The sequence below is a fragment of the Coregonus clupeaformis genome, chromosome 6 (assembly GCF_020615455.1).
Source record: "Coregonus clupeaformis isolate EN_2021a chromosome 6, ASM2061545v1, whole genome shotgun sequence".
Classification (NCBI taxonomy): domain Eukaryota; kingdom Metazoa; phylum Chordata; class Actinopteri; order Salmoniformes; family Salmonidae; genus Coregonus; species Coregonus clupeaformis.
In genome coordinates, this window is record NC_059197.1 from 51,755,049 (window position 1) to 51,763,280 (window position 8,232).

Consider the following 8,232-nt stretch of genomic DNA (forward strand, 5'->3'; position numbering starts at 1 on the left):
AGATAGGGGCCATTATATAGATAGGGGCCATTATATAGATAGGGGCCATTATATAGATAGGGGCCATTACATAGATAGGGGCCATTATATAGATAGGGGCCATTATATAGATAGGGGCCATTATATAGATCGGCACGCTGTATCTTGTCTGGTTTAGCATCCCAGATAAAGGGAAATATTTTTTTGCTCATATGATTTGAAAAACGAATCATCAGGATTACGTAAAAGTGAGTAAACTGAGATATGACTAAGGAGTTAATCAGGGGCCATTTTTCCATAAATAGACAGGTATTTACCTCTCCATGGTTGCAGGATCTTGTCTATTTTTTTCTAGTTTTCTATTGAAATTCATTTTGGAGGTAGCTTAGTGGGCAAGAGCGTTGTGCCCAGTAACCGAAAGGTCGCTGGTTCTAATCCCCGAGCCGACTAGGTGAAAAATCTGTCGATGTGCCCTTAAGCAAGGCACTTAACCCTAATTTGCTCGGTATAAGAGCGTCTGCTAAATGACTAAAATGTAAATGTAAAATGAGAGCTCATTGTTGTCTTTTGTGATATGAATACCAAGTATGTCTACTTCACCGTCCGTTTTTAATACAGACTGGATCTTTATATTTGCCATCTGGGTCTTGTTTTACTAATAGTGAAATCAGACCTTCCTGCTGAGTACCTGTCAGACTACTATTTCTATAGGAGTAGTTAAAACATGCTAATAATGGAGCTTTGAGTATATAAAAAAAAAAAGACTTGATATACCTCTACTGGTATGCCATCAAGCCCTGGGGTTTTTCCACACTGAAAGGATTTAATAGCCTCTAAAAGTTATTCCTCTGTAATTTGGCCTTCGCACTGATATTTCTGTACATTTGTTAATTTTCTATTTTTCTAAATTATTATTTGGAAAGAATTCCTTACAGTAATTAATTGGGTGAGGATGAGACGGAAAAGAGAACGTCTGCTTAAAATATTTAGCTTCCTCTTTTAAAATATAATTCGGAGAATCTTCAGTAACGAGTTTCCGCAAATTATTTTTTGGGTAGCGTTCCTGTGTTGGAGATTCAGGAAGAATTTGTGTGCATTTTTCTCCATATTCCATCCATTACATTTACGTCATTTAGCAGACGCTCTTATCCAGAGCGACTTACAGGAGCAATTAGGGTTAAGTGCCTTGCTTAAGGGCACATCGACAGATTTTTCACCTAGTCGGCTCGGGGATTAGAACCAGCGACCTTTCGGTTACTGGCACAACGCTCTTACCCACTAAGCTACCTGCCGCCCCATCATCCAGTTTGCTTTATTTTTGCAATTGATTACATTAGATCGTTCTGGAATAATTTCCTCCAGTTCTTTTTGTTTTTCCTATTTATTGCAATCTACCTGTACTATTAGTTAATGTAATTCCCTCGTTAGTCTTGTCTCTTTAGCCAGAAACGTCTTTGTTTTATTTTATTGATGAATATTGAATTGAATGACCTCTGAAGGTACATTTAAAGGTATCCCAAACAATGAGGGGATTTTACTGAACCTATATTGTACTGGAAAAATTAAGTTATAAATTATTTTTGTCTTAGTTAAAAAAAAAATAATGTCCTCCAGTAAACTTTGATTAAATTTCCAATATCCCCACCCCACGTAAGAAATTCTATAAGAGTTATGTGAACGCCAATGAGATGATGATCCGGTCGCATTCTGTCTCCTATTAAAACTTTTTTAACCTCTGTTGCAAGAGAGAAAGAGACAAGAAAGTAGTGAAGACGACTAGCTTGATTAAGTCTCCTCCATGTATATCTCACTAGGTCGGGGGTTTTTAGTCTCCAAATATACACTATTTCTAATGTGTCCATAATATTTGTGATCTCCTTAGGCGCATCAATGATGATAGTTTGTAGAGTGATTCCCTTTACGGTCCTTTGAGGTACTTAAAACTGTGTTTAGTATCTCCCACCATAACGATCTGATCATTTGTTCACTGTAAATTCAATAAATTGGTATAAATATTTTCGAAGAAGTATGAATCATCCTGATTTGGACCATATAGATTAATGAGCCCAAATCTGTTTTTCATCCACTTTCATATTCAAAAAAAAGATCCACTTTCCTTTGCGAATCACTCCTGACTATTTGCACATTTCAGATCGACATTTCTGTTAATTAATATCATCACACCTTTTGAGTTCCCTTTGTCCATGACAGAAAATGATTTCACCACCCCCATTCCTTTTTCCACGCAACTTCATCTAAGGACGTAGGAGTGAGTTTTCTGTGAACAGTAGATGTTATATTCCTTTTCTTTTAGCCACGTTAAAGACTGATCTTCTCATTCTATCATCTGCTAAACCGTTACAATTATAACTGACTAAATACTTACTTCACCCCTTACCATAACTAGATACTATTCTCAGTCTAAATTGACCATAATTAGTGCTTGGAAAGTTACTGCCATGAGAGGTATTGTGACGGTCAAAATGTACGATTTTCAAATGTCGGATGTTTAGAATTCAAGAAACAGGTTCTAGCAATATTTGTGTTGTTCCCTTGCCTGTTTGCCTGTGAGCCCAATGCTACAGATGTTAAGACAATGGAGTCAAGATATTATGTTTGTAGTAGATCTGAGTACGTTGATGTGTGTTGATATTGGATGTGATTTAGTGATGGGGTGTATGATAATATACAGAGGACCTATGGATCTGAGTAGGTTGATGTGTGTTATATTGGATGTGATTTAGTGAGGGTGTGTATGATAATATACAGAGGACCTATGGATCTGAGTAGGTTGATGTGTGTGTTGATATTGGATGTGATTTAGTGAGAGTGTGTATGATAATATACAGAGGACCTATGGATCTGAGTAGGTTGATGTGTGTGATATTGGATGTGATTTAGTGAGAGTGTGTATGATAATATACAGAGGACCTATGGATCTGAGTAGGTTGATGTGTGTGTGATATTGGATGTGATTTAGTGAGAGTGTGTATGATAATATACAGAGGACCTATGGATCTGAGTAGGTTGATGTGTGTGATATTGGATGTGATTTAGTGAGAGTGTGTATGATGTCTGGGTAAGAGTACGACTGTAATGTGTGATGTCCAAAATAAATAATAACCCAGACAGTTTGCATGGTTGCGTGTCTATGTGTGTAACATGAAGTGAGTAAAGCCTTAATATTCATGTAGACATATAGATATAGATATATAGATAAACATGTAGACATATAGATATAGAAAAGATATTCAAACAACGAAAAGTTCTCGACAATAGAGAGAGAGAGGGGAGAGAGGGAGAGATGAGAAGAGAAGTGAGAGAAAGAGAGAGAGAGAGTGAGAGAGAGAAGAGAGAGAGATCAAGTGTGTGTGTGTGTATAAATCTGCATGCCGTATGTGTGGGCGAGCATGTCATTGAGTGCGTTCATATCAACTTCATAGTGTTCAGATATTTTTTTACAGTTCCCATACTTTTTTTCTCTCTCTCCGTAATCTGACGTCCCAGTTTAATTTAGTACAGCCATGGTGTTATGCAGTCTGTCTCGGAAGAGATGGTGCGTCTGTTAAGAGATTGTCCCCAAGTGAGAAAGGCACGCTTACCACCATCTCCCTCTGTTGCCTCTGTAGAGGATACACCCTCTTGCCACGTTCGTTTATCTCCCGGGGGGGGAAATTGGTCATTGAGACCGAATTTGGTCCCTTTAAGCTCCTTTCCCCTGCTTTTGATCAACTCCTTTTGTTGGTAGTGTTCAACCACACTGACATGTATATGCAGGCATATGTCAGGGGATGGGACCAGATGATTTCTGATCACTTTATATCACTAATGAAGAAGGCCTGACAAACTGACCAGTCCCTGACCCTTCATGCAGTGCTCTCTCTCTGTGTGTGTGTGTGTGTGTGTGTGTGTGTGTGTGTGTGTGTGTAGGTGTGTGTTATCTAGTGTGTGTGTATGTATATGTGAGAGTGGTCTCGCAGGGCTGAATTTCAATGAACAACATTGTTTATTTGTTTCACAACAACAACAAGCCTTACTAAATCATTACAGTCTTATCTCCTACTGCAGTCTAACACACACACACACACACACACACACACACACACACACACACACACACACACACACACACACACACACACACACACACACACACACACACACACACACACACACACACACACACACACACACACACACACACACACACACACAGACACACACACACACACACACACACACACACACACACACACACACACACACACACACACACACACACACACACACACACACACACACACATACACACATACACACACACACATACATACATACATACATACATACATACATACATACACACACACACACACACACACACACACACACACACACACACACACACACACACACACACACACACACACACACACACACATACACACACACACACACACACACACACACACACACACACACATACACACATACACACACATACACACACACACACACACACACTCCTCAGAAGAACTATTGTTAGAAGGCTTTTACCACTCGGTAAACCGACCCTTTTACCACTCGGTAAACCGACCCTTTTACCACTCGGTAAACCGACCCTCTTCCTGAGTGATCAACTGATGTAGAAGAATTCTGAGTTCAATGTTCCATAACTAGACATGAAATACTTCTGGAGTATTCCTAAAAGTCTGAGTTCTCCTCTCGTCCTTTGTGTCCTCTCATTCAAAGCCCAAGGACAGGAGTTGTTTGGTTGTCCAAGGTAAAAAAAAAAACCTGGCTCTATTGAAAACTGCAAGTTGTGGTCGAATGGATAGATTTCTATCACTTTGACGAATCAATGCTGCTCAGTTCTATGAAGGAGAGGAACATTTCACAATCCATCCGTCTCTCAATGGGAAATAACTGTGATTCTCTATCCTGATTTGAAGGTTGAAGGTCTCTATCCATCTATTATTCCTGTAACTAAAGTTTATGTAGCTATTTGCAACTATGTGTTGGCAGAAGACAAAGTGAAGATGTGAAATTATTCTCTTCAAACAACATGTTCTATCTCTGACTGATGGAGTTGTAGGGAACAGGAATATATTCAATCTCTGATATAGTTGTAGGAACAAGAATATATTCTATCTCTGACTGATTTTGTTGTAGGTAACATGAATATATTCTATCTCTGACTGATTTTGTTGTAGGTAACATGAATATATTCTATCTCTGACTAATTTTGTTGTAGGTAACATGAATATATTCTATCTCTGACTGATTTTGTTGTAGGTAACATGAATATATTCTATCTCTGACTGATTTTGTTGTAGGTAACATGAATATATTCTATCTCTGACTGATATACTTGCAGGGAAGAGGATTATCTTCTATATAATTGTAGGGAACAGGAATATCTTCTGTCTCTGATGTATTTGTTGGGAATGTTTATGTGACAAGTGTCCATGTGCAGAGGTAGGACGGAGTCAGGCGCAGGACACAGAACTGAGTAAATGACGTACCTTACTGAAAAAATAACCAACACTAATCTCCACGCAGGGAAAACACACCAGCTCACATAAGTCTTAGACACAAAACAAAGAACAAACATGCACAAAACCATGTGGGAACCAGAGGGTTAAATAGGGAAATAATAATAATGCAAAAGGGAACCAGGTGTGTAACAACCAAGACAAAACAAATGGAAAAAGAAACGTAGATCGGTGGCAGCTAGAAAGCACAAGGAGAGGCACCATCTTCTGCGGAAGTCGTGACACTATGTAACTATGTGTAACTATGTGTTGGCAGAAGACAAAGTGAAGATGTGAAATTATTCTCTTCAAACAACATGTTCTATCTCTGATACAGTTGTAGGGAACAGGAATATCTTCTATCTCTGACTGATATACTTGTAGGGAAGAGGATTATCTTCTATATAATTGTAGGGAACAGGACTATCTTCTATCTCTGATATAATTGTAGGGAACAGGAATATCTTCTATCTCTGATATAGTTGTAGGGAACAGGACTATCTTCTATCTCTGATATAGTTGTAGGGAACAGGAATCTCTGTAGCGTGATAATCACTATCTTCCTAATCAGAGTTTACGGCGCTGGAGCACACACACGCATGCATGTGATGATGATGGCGTTGCCCGAGCTGGATAGCTGCCGTCTTACGGGCTCCCGACCTATTCTGCTATTTTTTGTGTTTTTTTATGCTGATCAACTTTTTTGCACATAGTATGACCAAAAACAGCTTCTGGGCATCAGAACAGCGATCACTAAAATCAATCTGGACCCGGACTATTTAATCAAATGGCTACCCGGACTATTTAATCAAATGGCTACCTGGACTATTTAATCAAATGGCTACCAGGACTATTTAATCAAATGGCTACCAGGACTATTTAATCAAATGGCTACCCGGACTATTTAATAGTATGGCTACCTGGACTATTTAATAATACGGCTACCGGGACTATTTAATAATATGGCTAAGTGGACTATTTAATAATATGGCTACCTGGACTATTTAATCAAATGGCTACCTGGACTATTTAATAATATGGCTACCCGGACTATTTAATAATATGGCTACCTGGACTATTTAATCATATGGCTACCTGGACTATTTAATAATATGGCTACCCAGACTATTTAATCAAATGGCTACCTGGACTATTTAATAATATGGCTACCTGGACTATTTAATAAAATAGCTACCCAGACTATTTAATCAAATAGCTACCCGGACTATTTAATAATATGGCTACCTGGACTATTTAATAATATGGCTACCTGGACTATTTAATAAAATAGCTACCCAGACTATTTAATCAAATAGCTACCCAGACTATTTAATAATATGGCTACCTGGACTATTTAATAATATGGCTACCTGGACTATTTAATAAAATAGCTACCCAGACTATTTAATCAAATAGCTACCCGGACTATTTAATAATATGGCTACCTGGACTATTTAATAATATGGCTACCTGGACTATTTAATCATATGGCTACCTGGACTATTTAATAATATGGCTACCTGGACTATTTAATCATATGGCTACCTGGACTATTTAATCATATGGCTACCTGGACTATTTAATCAAATGGCTACCCGGACTATTTAATCAAATGGCTACCCGGACTATTTAATCAAATGGCTACCCGGACTATTTAATCAAATGGCTACCCGGACTATTTAATCTAATGGCTACCCGGACTATTTAATCAAATGGCTACCTGGACTATTTAATCAAATGGCTACCCGGACTATTTAATCAAATGGCTACCTGGACTATTTAATAATATGGCTACCTGGACTATTTAATCAAATGGCTACCCGGACTATTTAATAGTATGGCTACCTGGACTATTTAATCAAATGGCTACCCGGACTATTTAATAATATGGCTACCTGGACTATTTAATCAAATGGCTACCCGGACTATTTAATCAAATGGCTACCCGGACTATTTAATCAAATGGCTACCCGGACTATTTAATAGTATGGCTACCTGGACTATTTAATAATACGGCTACCAGGACTATTTAATAATATGGCTAAGTGGACTATTTAATAATATGGCTACCTGGACTATTTAATCAAATGGCTACCTGGACTATTTAATAATATGGCTACCTGGACTATTTAATAATATAGCTACCCGGACTATTTAATAATATGGCTACCTGGACTATTTAATAATATGTCTACCTGGACTATTTAATAATATGGCTACCTGGACTATTTAATCATATGGCTACCTGGACTATTTAATCAAATGGCTACCCGTACTATTTAATAAAATAGCTACCCGGACTATTTAATCAAATAGCTACCCGGACTATTTAATAATATGGCTACCTGGACTATTTAATAATATGGCTACCCAGACTATTTAATCAAATGGCTACCTGGACTATTTCATAATATGGCTACCTGGACTATTTAATCAAATAGCTACCCAGACTATTTAATCATATGGCTACCTGGACTATTTAATCAAATGGCTACCTGGACTATTTAATAATATGGCTACCCAGACTATTTAATCAAATAGCTACCCGGACTATTTAATAATATGGCTACCTGGACTATTTAATCAAATGGCTACCCGGACTATTTAATAAAATAGCTACCCGGACTATTTAATCAAATAGCTACCCGGACTATTTAATAATATGGCTACCTGGACTATTTAATAATATGGCTACCCAGACTATTTAATCAAATGGCTA